The sequence below is a fragment of the Furipterus horrens genome, unplaced genomic scaffold (genome assembly GCF_987537825.1).
Source record: "Furipterus horrens unplaced genomic scaffold, mFurHor1.1.pri manual_scaffold_5, whole genome shotgun sequence".
In the NCBI taxonomy this organism is placed as follows: Eukaryota; Metazoa; Chordata; class Mammalia; order Chiroptera; family Furipteridae; genus Furipterus; species Furipterus horrens.
The window spans coordinates 51,283,494-51,303,032 of NW_028327175.1; the positions used below are offsets into that span (position 1 = coordinate 51,283,494).

Here is a 19,539-nt window from a genome sequence, read left to right on the forward strand (position 1 = left end):
CTCAATTTACATAGTGTGTGTTTATTTTACAATATAAATAATTGCACAATTTGTGAGTACTGGAACTTAAGGTAACCAAATGATGGAGGGCACTTCCCATGATGGGATAGCTTTGGATTAATTTTTAAAAATCTCTACATTTCATAAGAATTGGAATTATGGAATTTGGAGGCACCTTTTAAAGATTTCTTTGTAGATTGTATGATTCTGAATGTATTTGTCACTTATTTGGTCATGTTCTTCACATTGGTACTTAATTCGAAATTTTAATTCTTTAAAGGTGAAAAAATGGAATGGTTCTTTGTACTTAACTGCAATGATCTGCTTTTGGTCTTATGCCTTTTAATACTACTCTCTTTCTCTGAATTTGAAATATGAAGTAAAACTTAGCCCATCATTTAATGCAGCCATCCAACAAACTTTGTGTCTATATACTTGCTATATGCAGAGCACTTTATTAGCCTTCACTGTTTGAAAGATGAATAAAATAGTTCTTTTCCTCTTGGAGCAAATGTGTGAAGCAGATCATTAACAAAAGTAATTGCTGTATAGAAAAATGGATCTAAATGAAGTGGCTGGAAAACAACCCAGAGGGATAGTGGTATTTTAGTTGTCTAAGTTTATAAGCTTGGATTTAGACACTGTTTTATAAGTAAAAAACAGAGCTTTTCTTTTTTTAATAGCAAGCATAACTTTGATAACTTGATTCATATTTTAAAAGAAAATATCTTGAAATAAACCAGAAACCTCCAAACAACCCTAGATTTTAATTTTTCTTTGTGATTAAAAAAATACTTCCATATATGTAATATATATATACATGATTCAAATATCAAAAAATATTAAAAACTTATCAATGTAAGTTTTACCTCCTTGTATGCATCTACCTTGTTTTCCCCACTCAACAAGTAATCATTTTTACTAGTTTTGTATCTCCCCAAGGTTTAGATGCAGTAGCAGCAAATATATCCAGTCTAAATAACAAAGAGAAAAAAGTAGAATAAAACAAAGAGCTTTGAGGGACCCTATGGGACAATATCAAAAGGTCATAGGAATCCCAAAAGATTGGAAGAAAAAACAAAAACCATAACCAGGCACATCACAATGAAACTGATGAAACCAAACTGTTGTATCAGGGTGACTGTAGCCAGGATCCCCACCTACATGTGCATGTATTTTCATCTTCCTAGGCCACCCTTATCTAAGAGAATTCTTTAGTGCATAAGTGTTACACAGTTCTGGTTGGCCATGTGCCACCTTTGTTAACTTCATGTACATATACGAGCCCCTGTTGTTCAGGCAGCACAGATGATTTTGGCTCCTGTGACTCCCATGTCTTTGCCCACTGCTGCAAGACTACTGAAGGCAAATCCTGTTGTTCCTGTCCTCACCCGCAGCCGCAAGACTGAAGGTGGATTTGATTCCTGTTCTCGCCTGCTGCTAGGAGAAGCTTGGTATGAATTCCCTCTCCAACACTCCACTATTGTTTTTCAAAATGGTCTCACAGAATCTTAAAGTAAACCTGCCTGGAGCTGGGCTCCTGCACTACTCCAAACATAAGGAAAAGATCTTGAAAAGAGCCAGAGGAAAATGATACTGTTCATGTGGAAGAAAAAAGATCTGAATTATGGACAACTTTGTAAGAACGCAGTCGCTCAGAGGACCATCAAGACACAGCAAGCTGAAAAGGAAGTTTATTGAGGGAAGTAGCAAGGTGGGAGGGAGCCGTGCTGTGAGAATGGCTCCAACTCCGACTTCTAAGGGGGATGTGCGTTACTTTAAAGGGGGAAGAAAAAAGGTATTATTGTGTTTATCTCGCAGCTGGCTAATCAAGGCCGAATGCAGTTCGGTTTGACACATTCTGTGATCACAGGAAACTCCCTTCACAAAATATCGATTTTTCCCAGGCAGCTGCAGGCAGGCGGGGGGAGGGGGAAGTCATGGGAACCGAGACTGTCACACTTTTCATCAGAAATAATGGAGGCCACAGACAGTGGGACTCTGGGTATTTAGTGCTTAAAAACAACTACCAAATACCAACCCAGAATCTTTTAACCAGCAAATATATCCTTCAGGAATAAAAGTCAAATAAAAATAATTTTAGAAGAAGGAAAACTATAAAAGAATTAATTGCCAGTAGACCTGCTTTAAAGGAAATACTGAAGAAAATTCACAGGTAAGGGAAATGATAGCAGAGGGGACCCTGAGATGCCAGGAAAGAAGGAAGACCAATAGAATTGGTAATATCTAAGTAAAGAATAGACTTTTTTTTTCATATTTTAAGTTTGTTAAACTATGTATAATTGCTGAAATAAAAGTTTAACATTGACAGGAACTTCAAGGTACATAGACCTAATAAATATGAGACTTGCATCCTAATGGAGGGATAACCTATACAGTAATAGTATGGTTTCTTTATTTTACCTGAAGGGGTAAAAGATTCTAAATAGATGGCAAAAAGTTTGGTATGCAATAATCTCTAGAGCAACCATAAAGAAACAACAACAACTATCCACAGCAATATATTTTTAAAAGCCAATATGTAAATTAAAATGGAATCCTAAAAAATATTCAAATAATAAGAAGGCCAGAAAGGAAAACAATAAAACCAGAGGGACAAATAGAAAATTAATGATAAATGGTAGACCAGTAGGTTGATAACCAACAATATTAAAAAATTAAATTTAAATGATCTAATATGGCAATTAAAATACAAAGGTTAGGGGGAAAAAAATCCATATGCCATCAATAAGAAACCACCTGAAACATGATGGTATGTATAGGTTAAAACATAAAGATGAAAAAGTCATATCATGCAAACACTAAAAAAAAAAAAAACAACAACCCTAGGGATGCTGTGTTAATATCTCATAAAGAAGACTTGAATAAAATGAAAATTGCCCTATGGTTTATTGTTGCATTTCATAGACTGAATAATAAGATTAACCTGCCACATATCTAGGAACTAACTGAATTGAAATTTAAGGACAAACTTTCTAGCAATTAGGACTGTCCACAAATGAAGTAAGCTATATTAATTATGCAGATTTTTGACAGCTCTGCTTATAATTTCCGAACCAGATGTAAGTATAAACCTCCTTTCACTAAGAAAAACGCTGTCCTATTTCTAGGCACAGGGACTAATAAAGATAGAGGTCACATAGCTGAAACTAGAACCCATGTCTCCTGACCATTGCTCTTCTCACTACACCCAATGTTCATATTCTAGATGATGTCTAAGTTTTTTTTTAAATCTTCACCTAAGGATATGTTTATTGATTTTAGAGGTGGGGGGAGAGAAACATTGATGTGTGACAAAACATCAATTTGTTGCCTCCCATATGCGTCCTGACCCAGGATTGAACCCACAACCTTTTTTTTTTTTTTTATGTATCAGATGATTCTCCAAACAACTGAACCACCTGACCACGGTGAGTTTAATTTTTAATCTGTGAATCTGTGTTTTCATGATTCACTCAACACTAAGTAAACACAACTGAGTAGCAATAATGCCTAACAGATTTGTTTAGTTAAAAAAGTTAAGCAGCTATAAAATATTTAAATTCTCATGTCTCTGGACTACATCAAACTCAAACCATCAACAGAACAAAAAGGCTATTATCCAAATGGGAGAAGATATTTACAAACCATATCTCCAATAAGGTGCTAATAGCCAATATTAAGAACTTATACAATTCAACAACAGCAAAACAACCTGATTAAAATATAGACAGAGGGAGAGAGGCAAACACACACAGGAGACTAACGGCCAAGATGGAGGCCTAGACTGACATGCTCCGTCTCCCTCCACAACTAAGAAGGAATACAACTACTGCAAAACCAGAAGTTTCAGAAAATAAGTGGAAGTCCAACATACGAAGTTATAAAGAAGTGGTGCTCATCCAGATGGGTAGGAGGGGCAAAGCCGGGGCGGAGAGGTCAAGCTCTGCTGGCAGTGGCAGCAGCGGTGACAGCAGCAGCAGCCACAGCAGCGGGACAGTGGTAAGCACAGACACCCATATTTAAGGGGAGGTGAGAAATGCCTAGGGAGCACCCCCGGCTTCAGACCAGACCCGTCAGCTTGCTATTCCAACACTGAGGGAGGCAGGCCCCCATTGTCTTGGACTGTGAAGCCCAGAAGGGGTGGGGATGGAGGAGGAGGCTCCCGGTCTCTCAGCGGAGAGTGAACGTCAGGAATCCATCTTGGACCCCCACCCCCACAGAAAACGCCACAGCATGGTGAGAAGGGTCACCCGGTTGTGATGAGTACACAGGGCTCCACCCCCTATAGCGTAGGAGGTGTGACAGCCCCGCCCAGGAAGCAAAGGTAGTAAACACAAAACAGGATGGCACAGATCATGATAGAGATCCTGGTGACACAGCTGACTAGACAGCATATATCTAATCTAACGAAGCAGCAGATAGGAAATCTTTCTGAGGCACAGTTCAGAGCTTTGGTTATAAGAATGCTTACAGACATAACAGATCTTAAGACGGGGAAGCAATGAAGGCTAGTCCTGCTGAAATGAACAAAAACACATACAAAACAAGTGGCGAGGGAAATAAAATCAGGGATCAAATTAACAAATCGAAACATAGGGAAGGAACAAACAGTCAACCAGTGCAGAAAGAGGAAACGAGAAGTGAGGAAAATGAGAAGAGGCTCAGAAACCTATGGGACAGCTATAAGCGGGCCAACATTCGAATCATAGGGTTTCCAGAAGGTGAAGAAGAACTAGAAATTGAAAAATTATGTGAAAAAATAATGAAGCAGAACTTCCCTAACTTGGGGAAGGAAGTAGACTTACAGGTTCAGGAAGCACAGAAAGTTCCAAAAAACTGGACCCAGGGAGAACCACACCAAGACACATTAGAATCAAAATGTCAGAAATTAAGGATAAGGAGAGAATCTTAAAAGCAGCAAGAGAGAAGAGAATTATGTACAAAGGGGTGCCAATAGGACTATCAGGTGATTTCTCAAAAGAAACTCTGAAGTCAAGAAGGGACTGGCAAGAAATATTCAAAGTAATGAAAAGCAAAAACCTACAGCCATGATTACTCTACCCAGCAAAGCTGTCATTCAGAATAGAAAGTGCTTCCAAGACAACGTAAAACTGAAGGAGTTCATTAGATCCAAACCACTATTATATTAGATGTTAAAGGGACTGGTTTAGAAGGAGAATCAAAATTATGAACATTAAAATGAAAACTGCATCACAAGAACCAACAACAAGCTAGGGAATCGAAATAAAGGCAAACTAAGTAGGCAAATAGAGTGGAAAAAGAATTATAGGTATGGGGAACATACTGGGGGGAGGTCAGCAGGGAGGGGGAAGGGGGGAAAGGGAAGGAGATGGTACAGGAATTAAGAAGCCTAGGAGGGAGTGGAATAGACAGGAAGATGTTGAGAAGAACTATATGCACAACCAATGGCCATGGATTAAAGGGGGGAGGGCAATGAGGGAGGGGCGTCACTGGGTGGAGGGGAATAAAGGGGAAGGAAATTGAGACAACTGTAACAGCATAATCAATAAAGCATATTAAAAAAATAAAAGTCAATTGGGCAAGTGTAGATATAGCCCTGGCTTAAGAGCAACTCATCTGAGAAAGACCACTTGGATTAAACTGGTGTACTCTCTATGCCAACAGTATGTGGCGGCTATTCAAGAAGCAAATGCACACCCATGCTGCATTAATTGAGGCACAGCAAGAACAGTGTTAGACTTCTGTTTTCTGCATTGATTAAAAGTATTTGGAATATTCAGTTCAATTCTGAAGACTTAGAGAAATTTTCTAGTTCTCCAGAGGAATGTTATCAGAATGAGGAAATATCCAGAAATGTCAGAAGAAAATGGTTGGAAGGTTTAGACAATTTAGACTTGGAAAGAATGATTTATGAGGTTCACATGTTGTCTTCAGATATTTGAAGGGTCATGGTATAGTATAGAAGAAGGATTAGGTTTCCTTTGTGTAAGTCCGATGTTGCGGAATAAGTACTAATGGGTAGTGTTATAAGGTTACATCCAGTGTTACATGGAAGCACATTTTTACTTGCAAGATTCTCGATTTACTGGAATGGTTCCCAAGGGAATAGGCTGCCTGGTAAGGTAGTGAATACTCTCACTGGTGGTTTTCTGATAAAGGTTGGATGGTCAGTAAGATCTATATCTTATTTGCCTCTCACAACAATCATGAAGTGGGCAAAGTGTTTTATTTTTATTGTAATTTTTTTGCCTAATAAAAGTAAAAGTTATTCCTCTTTTAAAAAAAACTGGGCAGAGGATCTGAATAGATATTTTTCCAATGAAGACATACAGATGGCCCACAGATATATGAAAAGATGTTAATATTATTAGTTATAAGGGAAACACAAATAAAATATCACCTCACAGCTGTTAGAATGGCTATGATCAGTAACACAAGAAGTAAAAAGTGTTGGGAGAGGATGTGGAGAAAAGGAAACCCTTCCACACTGTTGGTGAAAATGTAAATTGGTGCACCACTATGGAAAACAGTATGGAGGTGCCTCAAAAGTTAAGACTAGAGTTATCATATGATCCAGCAACCCCTCTTCTGGATATCTACCCCCCAAATTAAAAACATTTGTAAAGATATATGTACCCCTATGTTCATTACACCATTATTTACAATAGCGAAGACCTAAATGGCCTTTGAAGGATGACTGGATAAAGAAGATATGGTGCATATATACAATGGAATACTAAGCCATAAAGAGATGAAATATTGCCATTATGACAACATGTATAGATCTTTAGAGTATCATGCTAAGTGAAGCAAGTCATGTGGAAAAGGAAAAGAACCATATGACTTCACTCATATGTAGGATATAAAACAAAAAAGCAACAAACTAATACACACAACAGAATGGTGGTTACCAGGGGGAAGGAGGTAGAGGAGAACAAAGAGGGTGAGGGGGACAAACATGTTAATGGAAGGTGACTAGAATTTGTGTAGTGAGCACACAATGAAGTACACAGATGTTGTATTATAAAGTTGCACACCTGAAATTTATATAAGGTTATTAATAGTGTTACCCCAATAAATTTCAAAAAATAAGTGTAAGCTATCAATGTAGGCAATTTTAAAAGAAATTAGAAGAAACCAGGGAATAAAAATAGACTGCTTTATAGTAAGAAGAATTACTGATTGGGCTGGCAGAAAACTTACCAGAAACAAAACAGAGGCCAGAAAACTATGAAATATATATGTGTATGGTTAATATATTAAATATAAATTAATAGTTATATACATATATTTAAGTACTGAATGAAAAAGAGCTGAAGTCTAAAGCCAGCTACACTCTTTCAAGAGTATGTGGAATCAAAGGTCATACACTTCTACAAATGACCTCATCTGATTTCACTCCTCTAATATGCATAATCTCACCACCTCTACCCAGATTGGGTTAGTCAGAACTAATACAGTATTACACTATTCCTATTTATATATGTCATCAAAAGCAACTCCAAACTATCAAGTCAATGCTCATTTTTCACATTCTAATCCTCTTAAGACACTGTATATCTGCTATTCTTTCCTCAGTGCACCATATACCTTAATATATGAACCCCTTCCTTTGTGCCAAAAAAAAAAAAAAAAAAAATACTTGCTATAAAAATTTCCAAACACTCAAAAGTAGAAAAAATACAATAGTATAATGAAACTCCATATACTCATCCTTCAACAATCCTCAGATTCATCAATTATCAAGGTTTTCCACTTTTGCTTCGTCTACCTCTTTACAGATTTCTTCCACTCATTATCCGAGGGTTCCTATGAACCCTTCCCTAAATTGAAATGGAGTAAAGTGAAGAAGCAATTACCTTAGGATACTTCTGGCTAACATGCACAAAATAAATTGAGGTAAAGCACAGATGCTCACAGTTCAAAACTATGCTGGCTTGGTGCTGAGATACTGAGTGTGGTTCCCAGGGGAGGGGCTTGGCGGTGCCACTCTTGCTACGTGGGGTACGTGCTGCCTCTATAAAGACTGCTGGCAAAACGCTATTTTCACTTTTTGCCTTTTTTTTTTTTTGTAAAAGTGAAAATCCTCTTTGGATTTCTTTAGGTTAACAAAAACAGGTATGATACAGGTCTTTTGTAAAAGCAACGTGGTGAAAAGAGAGCTTTCAAAAAGTGGAGGATACCTAAATGTCTCTGCTGGACTAGTTTTAAGCAGACTTCAGACATCATCATTTCATGCCACATACTTCAGTATGCAGCTCTAAAAAATGGACAGTGAAAAGTAATTTTAATTAAGTCACTTACTATAGAATCTATGAAAATACTGACCTAATACTATGATCAATAGGCCACAAAAACTTGTGTACTGCAACTGATACTATCAAGAAAAGACAACCTGCCAAAAAGGAAGAAAATATTTGCAAACAACGTATCTGTTAAGGGACTTATAGTCAGATTTTATAAAGAATTTTTATAATTCAACAAAAACCCCACAAGTAACCCAATGTAAAATGAGCAAATGATTTGAATAGACATGTCTCCAATGAAAATATATGAATAGTCAATAAGCACTTGAAAATATGCTCAACATTATTATTCGCTAGGGAAGTGCAAATTCACACAAGTTGGATGGCTATCTTCAAAGAAAAAACAACAGATAATAACAAATGTTGTGAGGATTTGGAGAAACTGGAACTCTCATACATTGCTGTGGGAATGTAAAATGGTACAGCTGTTTTGCAAAACTGGCAGTTCCTCAAAAAGTGAAACATAAAGCTATCATGTGAACCAGCATTTCCACTCCTAGGTATATACACCCAAGAGGAATACATCCACGTACTTCACACTTCCACTCAGAAATTGTACGTGAATGTTTGTAGCAGCACTATTCATTAGTAGCCCAAAAGGGGAAACAACACAAATGTCCATCAACTGATGAATGGACAAATAAACTCTCATATGCAAACAATGAAATTTTATTTGGCCATAAGAAAGAATAAAGTACACATACACATTACAATATGGATGAACCTTGAAAATGGTATGCCAAGTGAAAGAAGCCAGTCACAGAAGACTATATATTGTATCACTCCATTTGTGTGCAACATCCAGAATAGTTCCAGAATAGTTAAATCTGCAGAGACAAAAAGTAGATTAGTAGTTGCATAGGGAGGAAATGTGGAGTGAATGCTTTGGGGCAATGAAAATGTTCTAAAGTTGATTGTGGTGCTGGCTGCATAAATCTGACTACAATACGGATACAATGAATTGTGCACTTTAAATGTGTAACATTTTAAATTATAAGGGAAATACAAATCAAACACAAATTGACCAATTGTATACCTCAAAGCTTTTTAAAGAAATGCCACTGAAGTTGTTAAAATTTAGTTTTCTGAAACTCAAGAAATCTTTTTGATTAAACTAGAGAATATGCAGAGAATACAGAAGCCTGATTGAAGAGAGATTTAAATCAAGTCTAGACAGACTTCAGTATATTAAAATCTGAAGGGCAGGTGAGAAGAGCTGCCTTTGTGTTATGTATCGTGTGATGTAGTCCTTTTAATTTTACAGCTGACAGAGTAAACTGTATGTCACAGAACAAGAAAATGCCAGTGCTAATTCAGAAACCCTAAAGACCTCTGTGTAGTACTCAAACATCAGCGGGATTCAGTAACATTGTTCTTGGAAAAACTAATTAATCCTGCCTCACAGCTAGTCCCAGATTGTTTTATCAGGAGAAAGAAGGATAAGTTTTTTTTTTTTAATATGCTTTATTGATTATGCCGTTACAGTTGTCCCAATTTCTTTTCCCTTTGTTCCCCTCCACCCAGTGACATCCCTCCCTCCAGTTGTCCCCCCACCCTTAGTCCATGCCCATTGGTTGTGCATATAGTTCTTCTCAATATCTTCCTGTCTACTCCACTCCCTCCTACTATGCTTCTTAATTCCTGTACCATCTCCCTCCCTTTCCCCCTCCCCCCTCCCCACTGACCTCCCCCCAAAATGTTCCCCATACCTATAATTCTTTTTACACTCTCACTGCCTACTTAATTTGCCTTTGTTTCGGTTCCCTAGCTCCTGTTGTGGGTTGTTGTGATACAGTTTTCATTTTAATGTTCATAGTTTTGATCTTCTTTCTCCTAAACAAGTCCCTTTAACATTTCGTATAACAGTGCTTTGGATCTGATGAACTCCTTCACTTTTACTTTGTCCTCGAAGCACTTTCTCTGCCCTTCTATTCTGAATGACAGTAATCATGATTGTAGGTTTTTGCTTTTCATTACTTTGAATATTTCTTGCCAGTCCCTTCTTGCCTGCAGAGTTTCTTTTGAGAAATCAGCTGATAGTCTTATTGGGACCCCTTAGTATGTAATTCTCTTCTTCTCTCTTGATGCTTTTAAGATTCTATCTTTATTCTTAATTTTTGACATTTTGATTCTAATGTGTCTTGGTGTGGTTCTCCCTGGGTCCAGTTTATTTGAAACTCTCTGTGCTTCCTGGACCTGTAAGTCTATTTCCTTCCCCAAGTTAAGGAAGTTCTGCTTCATTATTTTTTCACATAATTTTTCAATTTCTAGTTGTTCTTCTTCACCTTCTGGCAATGCTATGATTCGGATATTGGCCCACTTATAGCTGTCTGATAAGTTTTTGAGCCTCTCCTCATTTTCCTCACTTCTCATTTCCTCTTTCTGCACAGGTTGACTGTTTGTTCCTTCCCTATGTTCCAATTTGTTGATTTGATCCCTGGTTTTCTTGCCCTCACCACTGGTTTCATATGTATTTTTGTTCATTTCAGCAGGACTAGCCTTCATTCCTTCCCCATCTTGTTTAAGATCTGCTGTTAGGTCTGTAAGCATTTTTATAACCAAAGCTCTGAACTGAGCCTCAGAAAGATTATCCATCTGCTGGTCAATTAGATTAGATATTTGCTGTCTGGTCAGCCGTGTCACTGGGATCTCTATCATGATCTGTGCCATCCTGACCATTTTGTGTTTACCTTTGCTTCCTGGGCAGGGCTGTCACACCTCCTACACTATAGGGGGCGGATCCCCATGCACTCAACACAACCAGGCATTTTCTACAGGGGGGCTGGGGGGGTCCAAGATGGATTCCTGCCGTTCACTCTCTGCTGAGAGACCGGGAGCCTCCTCCTCCATCCCCACCCTCTCTAGGCCTCACAGTCCAAGGCAATGGAGGTCTGCCTTCCCCGGCTTTGGAATTGCAAGCTGATGGGTCTGAGCTACAGCTGGGGGTGCTCCCCAGGCGCTTCTCACCTACCCTTAAATACAGGTGTCTGTGCTTACCGCCGTCCCGCTGCTGTCGCTGCTGCTGCCGCGGACAGCACAGCTTGACCTCTCCTCCCCAGCTTCGCCCCTCCACCTGTCCAGACCAGTGCCACTTCTTTATAACTTCATACATTGGACTTTCATTTATTTTCTGGATCTTCTGGTTATTTATGGTTTTGTGGTAGTTTTATTCCTTCTTAGTTGTGGAGGGAGATGGAGCATGTCAGTCAAGGCCCCCTACTTGGCTGGAAGTTTCAGGATAAGAAAATTGTTATATGGCTAGAGGATGGTAACAAGAGAGGTTCAGGGATGAGTCTTGACAATTAGGAAGAACAGAAGGCTGATGATGAGGGCTAAGAACTAAAGTCCCTCCTGCAGTAAAAGAGGCAGGAAGTGCAAAATGCAACTGTGGAATCCAGGATATCAAACAAAATATTCAGAAAAAAGATCTTACTCCACTACAAATACCCAACCCTGCAAAGCACTGTCCACTCCAGCCATATACCTACAACATGCTGTGTCTTTCCTTATTGACAGTCTTTCTTCCTCTGCTCTGCCTCAATTAAATGTGTTCGGTGAATCCATCTTTTTGACTCTCACTGTATGAAAGGATTCTAAATAAACTGTGTAGTCCAGCTACAAAAGATCTGTTTGGAGACATGCATTGTGAGTCACTTGCCCAAAAATAATCTACTACATTCTTTTGATTGATGGATGGGTAGATAGACACATACACAAATAGATACATAAATATATACCCACTTATCCATCGATCAACATTTATCCCTCCTTCTATAGTAAAAAAATTGAAGCTGGGTAAATAGCTGCCTAGTTAGACTACATTTCCCAGTCTACCTTGAAGTCAAGTGAGGCAATGTAATATGAGTGGAAGTGACACTTACCTTTGTCATCCGTTTAGTTCAAGTTGTTTTCATCTCTTTCCAGAACATCTAAAAACATCTCATTGAACCTGAAATAAAATCTCAAATCCTTAACATAGGTCCCCACCTGCATCTATAGCCTTATCCTGTGCCACTTTGCCCCTCACTAAGATTTGTATTCATTATCCAAATATAATAAACGCCTTCTTATATCAAGGTCTGAGCCACTGTATTTGTTTCCTAGGGATGCCATAACAAATTATCACAAACTGGGTGGCTTAAACAACACAAATGTATTCTCAGTTCTGGAGGCGGGAAGTCAAAAAACAATGTATGCGCAGAGCCATGCTGTCTTTGAAAGCTCTAGCCAAAGATCTTTCCTTGTCTCTTCCAGCTGCTAGTGGTTACTGGCAATCCTCTGTTTCTTAGTTTATAGATGCATCACTTAGGTCTGCTGCATGGGCAACAGCAGACCCTCCATATTACCCTGCCCAGGCTCTGTAGCTTCAGCGTCATCACAAGATGTCGATTCAACACGGGAGGAGACAGATACTACCATGTCACTCCCGAGTCGGACTGCACAGCCATTCTCGGCGGTGCAGATAGACTCTTAAGAAGCTACACCATCGTCTCTCGAGACGGACGGCTGCCGACGAGATGCATCACTCCAATCTCTGCCTCCATCTTCTCCCCTCTATCTCTTTCTGTGTCTGGATTTCCTTCTATAAGGGCATTAGTTATTGAATTTAGGTTCACCCCAATCCAGTATGATCTAATTTAACTTGATTACATTTATAATGACCCTACCTCCAAGTATGATCCCATTCACAGGTACTAGAGGTTCAGACTTGAACATACTTTTTGAGGACACCGTTCTCGCTGTTCTCAACAGAACATATTGAGTGATAAGAACACGGACTCCCAAGCCCAGATTGTCTCAATTAGAATACCAATTCTGCTCTTATTAGCTATGTGAGCATAGACAAGTCACAACCTCTCTAGGCTCCAGTTTTCAAAACTGTAAAATGAGGATGTAAATAGCATCTCCATCACAGGGCTAATCTGAGAATTAAGTGAATTTCCAGAATACAGTTAAAAACTCACAGTTCCTGGCCCTGCTCAAGACTGAAGAAATGTCGGGGGGGGGGGGGGATCAATAATCTGTACTTTAAAAAAGCACCTCCACGTGATCCTGTTGCAAGGCACCTGTAGACGAAGGTGACTTTCATGTATGAGGACGGCATGCATAGACTTGTATTATCCAAAGACAACAGCATTAACCCTGGCTGACTTCAGCACTGCTCAGCACAACCGAATGCATTATCAGAAGCCGCCTCCCAGTATGCAGTCGCAGAACAGAACTGGGCATGCGCTCCCACATGCTGGGCGGGCTCCTTAAGACTCCGCCTGCTCAGGACTTGCCGGCGCAGAGGGCGGGACTCTCCTTGGTAGCCTAATTCGGTTTGTCCCAGCCGCGGTGTGGAACCCCGCCCCCCGCTCTCTGACCAATCATATGGCATGTTGCTGAAGCTTGGGACCAATGCTCAGGGCTGTCCTTAATTCCTCGCTGCAGTTTGAAACTGTCAGTTTGGTCAGTTTGAAACTGCAGTTTGAAACCCACAGCCCCTGTACTGGCTGTGGTTTTTAGCAGTGACGCGAGGAGACGCGGACGGAGGAGTCCGGGTTCGTGGAGAGCTGCGACGGTGGGTAGCTGCGCCCCGGGCCGACCCCGCGCCCATGGCGGAGGCAGTGGAGTGGGATTTAAAGAACCTTGGCCGGGATTTTCGCTCCCAGGGCTCGTACAGGACGGGACTGGGAGTATCTTCCCCCAGACGCCGGCCTTTCTGCTGTTCTGCGGGGCTGCAAGGTCGAGAGGTTTTCCTCTCCGAGGCGTCGAGAAGAGAGGGCAAGAGGAAGGAGTGCCTGAAGTATAGCAGTTACTGTCGCCATAGGTTCTGGTCATTTAAAACATAAGGGGAAAAATAACCATGGATGACGCTTAATTGTTTTTAAGTAAGAATTTGATTAAAACAGGGATTGGTAGGAAGGTGATCGAAGAGATTACCCCCTTTGCTTACTCGCAACTGCTTTTCCCCGCTACTTCTAGTCCTTGCCGTGAGGGACGGCTGTTGCACCCTCTTTCCTTGCCTGCAGGTAGGATCCCTGAGGGACGCAGGGACGTCACCCTGCTGCCAGCTTGCGCCTTAATTCATTCTTCCTCTGCCTCTTAGGGGTTCCTTTTGAGTTCCCGGAACCCTCCCTCCCCATTACCCAGGTGATTACCAAGATGTAATGTGATTTCTCTTGCAAAAGAGAAGCACTCGGAACTTTTTATCTCCTGGTTTCTGAAGTGTTGGGTTAGAGAATAGTGAAAATTTAGTGAACTGATATACACACCCGCCACCTATTAAAGCAAGCTTCATCTTCCTCCTTTGTTTCTGAACCCAGAAGCAGTAAGGAAAATGCTACTCTGTTGGGTTTCAAATAAACTGCGATACCTTGTCTCATCAAAGCAGTACAGGTGGTAGAGTTACAGTGTATTTTCAAGAAGTATAATAGTTGTTTTGTGTCTGATTATCTATTTTAGAAACTTAAGTCCAATCATACTTTTCAGTTCTTCTTCTTTTTTTTTTTTTTTAATTATCAGCCTCACCCCACCCCCACTCCTATACCTAACTGGTCAGCAAACACATCCTAAAGAAAGAAGTGAATGAAAGCAGAAATGGACCAAGTTACCACAGTGTTGGATTTGAAGTCCTGAGAAGCAGTCATTCCTTGCTGAGATGTATATGCTTATTTTATTCTCCCTAATTGGCTTAACTAAAGACAGTCATGCCGCGATTTAGTTTACTTATCATGTGTATACTCAGTGATACTCATCGAATAAAGTTGAAGTAACCTTTCCACAATCTAGCCCCAAACCATGTTTCTTCTAATAAAGCACTTTCCCTGTGTCTGCCCTTTCTCCTATTTACTCATCTCTCACTTATTTTTCAGCCCACTGTGATTGACACCTGCTCTACTTTCCACTGAAATTGTTCAGGCAAATGTCATAGCAGCTTCCTGATTGCCAAATTCAAGGGATTCTATCCAATTCTCATCTTTCTTTGGCATATGACTCTGACTTCTCTCTTCTCCAAGGTTTTGTGATGCTGTTCTTTCTGAAAGTTCTACCAATATTCAGTCTTCTTTACTGGCTATTCTCTTCCCCCTTTCAATATTAGTGGTTCTTGCTTTAACCTCTTCTCACTATGACAGTGGTCCTTAACTTTATTAGGGTTATAGTTCCCTCTGAACACATACTGGAAGCTAAGGATCCCCTTCCTAGAAAAATAAACGTGTTTTTATACTAAAAATATTGCACACCTCGGAGTAAGAACTCTTTTCTCACACTCCTTTTCATAGGTGATCTTATCCTCTCTTTTTTTCAGCATTTCCCATTGTGCTCATGATTCCTCAGACTGTATCGCCAACCTAAAGTTCCAATGCAGGGCTGCCACATTGCTTAACTCCAAGAAGCACATTCACATTGCAGCCTTTGTTAATGGCAGTCCATGGAGTGGTGCACAGCATAATGGGTGTGGCCATATACTGCATACCTGCAGCTTCAACTCTGTGCCTTATAGGAACCTCATACCTGAAACATCTGATATTGAGCCCATTGTTCTTCCTCCCAACTTGTTCATCTTCCTACATTTCTTGCCTTGGTGAGTGGCACTATCATTCATCTAGCTATTCAAGCCAGACATCTGGCAGCCATAGACAGTTCCTCGCTTTAACCCCTTAACCAATTATTGATCATGATCTCATTCTCATTGCAATAACAAAACTGTGTCATAATCATACCCTCTATCCACTTCCCATTGCTGACTCCTACATTCAGAGATTCAATTATCTCCTGGATTACTGCCAGAGGGAACACTTACTTTTTGGACTACTGCATTGGCTCTCAATTGATCTCTTTTTTCAGGACCCCAACTCTCCAATTCATCCTGAAAGTTGGCAGAGTGTTCTTTCTAAAAGACAAGCATAATCTGGTTATCACTCATTTAAAATATTTTAATAACTTCTCTAAAATAAAGACCAAACTTTTTATCATGACATAATCATGATTTTCCATGATCTGGCTGTTCCTCATGAGTGCCTGTTCATCTATAGCCAAGCCTTGCTTTTCACCCTTTGCTTCAGCCTTACACACTACTTCCGTTCCCAGCATACGTGTCCATGCCTCTGTGTCTCTGCTTATGCTACTGTACTGAGTATATCCTTTTATCTCTCTTTCAGGTCTCAACACTGGGGTTATCTTCACTATTAAAATTTTCTCTGGCTCCATTCCTACTGCTTCACACCCTCATGATCTCACCCCATGCAAAGTGGCTACTCCTACGTTCCTTCCTTGCACCTCTGTTTTTTTAGGGTCTAACAACACTTTTTTCATCATTCACTTAGATATATATCTGGCCCTCTCTATAGATTATAAAGTCCTTGAGGACTCTTCATCTTACTTCCTCACCAATGTCTTACACGTCACTAGTAATCAGATAGTTTGAATACTCATTACTTGTCATTTAAATTATTTATTTGTTACTAAAAGTACTTTTTTTTTTTTTTGGTTAAGGCTTTCAATAAGTTTTCTATGTGTGTAATTAGAATCTTTTGTTTCATATAGTCTTGCTTTTCTTAAAATAATACTCCCAAAAGATAAGTTTCCTAAGCAGGGAATTTGCACAAATTGTTCATTCTCCTTGGTTCTGTATCTTCAAAGAAAGTGCACAGCATCTAGGTTGTCACACATTGTTGAAGAACAACGATCACAATCTTTTATTTTCAACAGTCTCTACTGCAGATTTTCCTGAGAAGTCTCCATCTTTCTTTAATTCTTCATGTATTTGTCACAATCCTTTGCTACATTATAAACTCACTAACATTAGGAATTGAGTCTTTATTTTTTCTTGCCCAGTGATTTTTGTCTATGGTTGCTCAATATGTTGAAGAATTTTAACATGTCACAAATATTGTTTATAGGTTAGGATGGTTCCCATCTTTATAAAACATTTTATTTTAAATATTGAGGGGAAAAAACTAAAGTTAACTTATGTTTTTTAGTGTCTGTGCAGAATGTCATCAGATGAGGAGAAATGCTCACTTCCAGTTATGCAGAATGACTCCAACCCAGGCAGTTCAGTCTCTTCAAATCTTCAGGTAGGAAAACATGTCTAAATTTGTTGTGACTTTTTTCAACAAGTAATAATATGAGGGAAAACTAGGAATACGTTTTTCATTCATTCATTCCATTTACACTTATAATGTGTATATAATGTATATCAAAGTATATAAAACTTGGAGAATTACTTTATGAACTTTGGAAAATACCTTACATTGTTTTAACCTTTCAGAAAATAATCATGACAGGAACCTAATGAACAAAACAAACAAACAAGCAAAATAGAACCAGAGGCCTGGAAACAAGAAACAGACTGACAGTGACCAGAGGGGAGGGGGAGAAGGGGGAAAAGAAGGGGAAGGATCTACTCAAGGAACAAGTATAAATGACCCATGGACATGGAAAACAGGGTGGGGATTGACTGTGGGAGGGGGTGGAGGTGGGCAGGGGACAGGGGAGAGCAACGGGGGAAAAATAGGACAACTGTAATAGAAAAATAAAATAATCATGAACTCTTTACTCTTTGTACAAAGCTTCTAACAACACAAGGAGAAGCTGGAAATTTCAGGAAACATTTTTTTTCTTTAAATTTTCTTATTATAGCTATCTTTTATGAATGCTGCTTTCACTTTAATGCCGATTGGTACAATATCAAACCATCCAAAGTTCTGGGGCCTAGATTCCTTAGCGTGCTACTCTAGGTTCTAGTCCCCGTTCCCACAACATTTTAGCACATTCTGCTGCCCAGGATCGGGACAATGACATAAATTGACTACAGAGTGTATGGATTTTACATGAAATGTTTTATTTCTAACTGTTTTATCATCAAAAATATGGATTCAGATTTCTAGAGTAGATTTTGAGAGAATACTGACGTGGTATATCTTGAGTGTTATGTTTATATCACTTAAGAAGAGAAAAGCTGGACATTATGTTAAGTATAGTAAGTTCTTATCGACACTGTATAATATAAGAAAAGCTTTAGAAAAATACTTTATGATACAAATGTGTTTCTTTAATTGAAATTACAGATTTAGAAAATGGGAGGCTATTTTTAAAATATATGTGATTATTTACGAGTAAAAATGTAGTCTGGAATTGTGACAGGTGTTTTATCCTTGCCTTCCTTTTGGATGGTAGCTCTCCCACTTAGTGCTATCTTCACCTTGATTTCTGGCACAGAGCTCCTAAAACCATTGGAATTTCTTAAGTGACGAGAATGATAAAGGTACCTTTGGTTATAGGTGATTTTTGAACCCTCACCTCAAGAGGGACTGGTTGCCAGAGGAACCAACCATGTGATTAGAGGGTTGGAACTTTCAGTCCCACCCCCTAACTCCCAACCTTCCGGGAAGGGAGAAGGGCTGGAAATTGAGTTCAGTCACTAGTGCCCATGATTTAATCAATCATGCCTATGTAATGGAGCCTCCATAGAAATAAAAAAAAGAGAATTCAGGGAGTTTTTTGGTTGCTGAACATCTGGAGGTGCTAGGTGACTGGCATGCTAGGAGAGGGCGTGGAAGTTCCATGCACCTTTCCCATACTGTGCCCTGTGCCTCAATTCCATCTGGCTGTTCCTGAGTTATATCCTTTTATAATATACTGGTAATCTAGTAAGTAAAATGTTTGAGTTCTGTGAGCCACCCTAGGAAGTTAATTGAACCTGAGGAGGGGGTTATTGGAACCTCCAATCCATAGCTGCTCCGTTAGAAGCACTGGTAACCTGAAGTTGATGGTAGGGGAGCAGTCTTGTGGGACTGAGCCCTTGACCTGAGTGATCTGATGCTAACTCTGGTGGATAGTATCAAAATTGAGTTGAATTGTAAGACACCCAACTGATGTCCAAGAATTGCTTGTTGGTGGTAGGGGAAAACCCATACATTGTAATTGTTGGGTCTAGAACCCTTTATTACTAAAATATAAACACCTTGTAAGATCTCAAGTTGTTGTTTTGTCAGAAGACAAAGCTTTACATCAAAAGAATAAATCTCTAGAGTAGAATTTAATAGAGGGATGGGGAAGGATCTTCTAGACATGCCACAAATCATCTTGTTTTTGGTTATCTGCTTAGAATGTCAGCCCAACTAAGATTCTGTTTCTTAGTAACCCTCAACTTATGACCCTACTGGTTCTTGACTACAGTTGAAAGCCTACCCATGTCCCATTATTGAAAACATTTCAAAATGTAAGTACCAAAAAATGATGTTAAAAATAAAATAGCTAT

The 19,539-nt window shown here is 39.4% G+C and overlaps 1 long non-coding RNA gene across 1 annotated transcript; it reads left to right on the forward strand.

The window, feature by feature from the left end:
- The first annotated feature begins 13,809 nt into the window (after positions 1-13,809).
- Positions 13,810-19,521, forward strand: LOC150008609 (uncharacterized). The gene is made up of 3 exons (XR_016511125.1): positions 13,810-13,854; positions 17,258-17,353; positions 19,419-19,521. It is a non-coding gene; the product is annotated as an uncharacterized LOC150008609 (long non-coding RNA).
- The last annotated feature ends 18 nt before the right edge of the window (positions 19,522-19,539 follow it).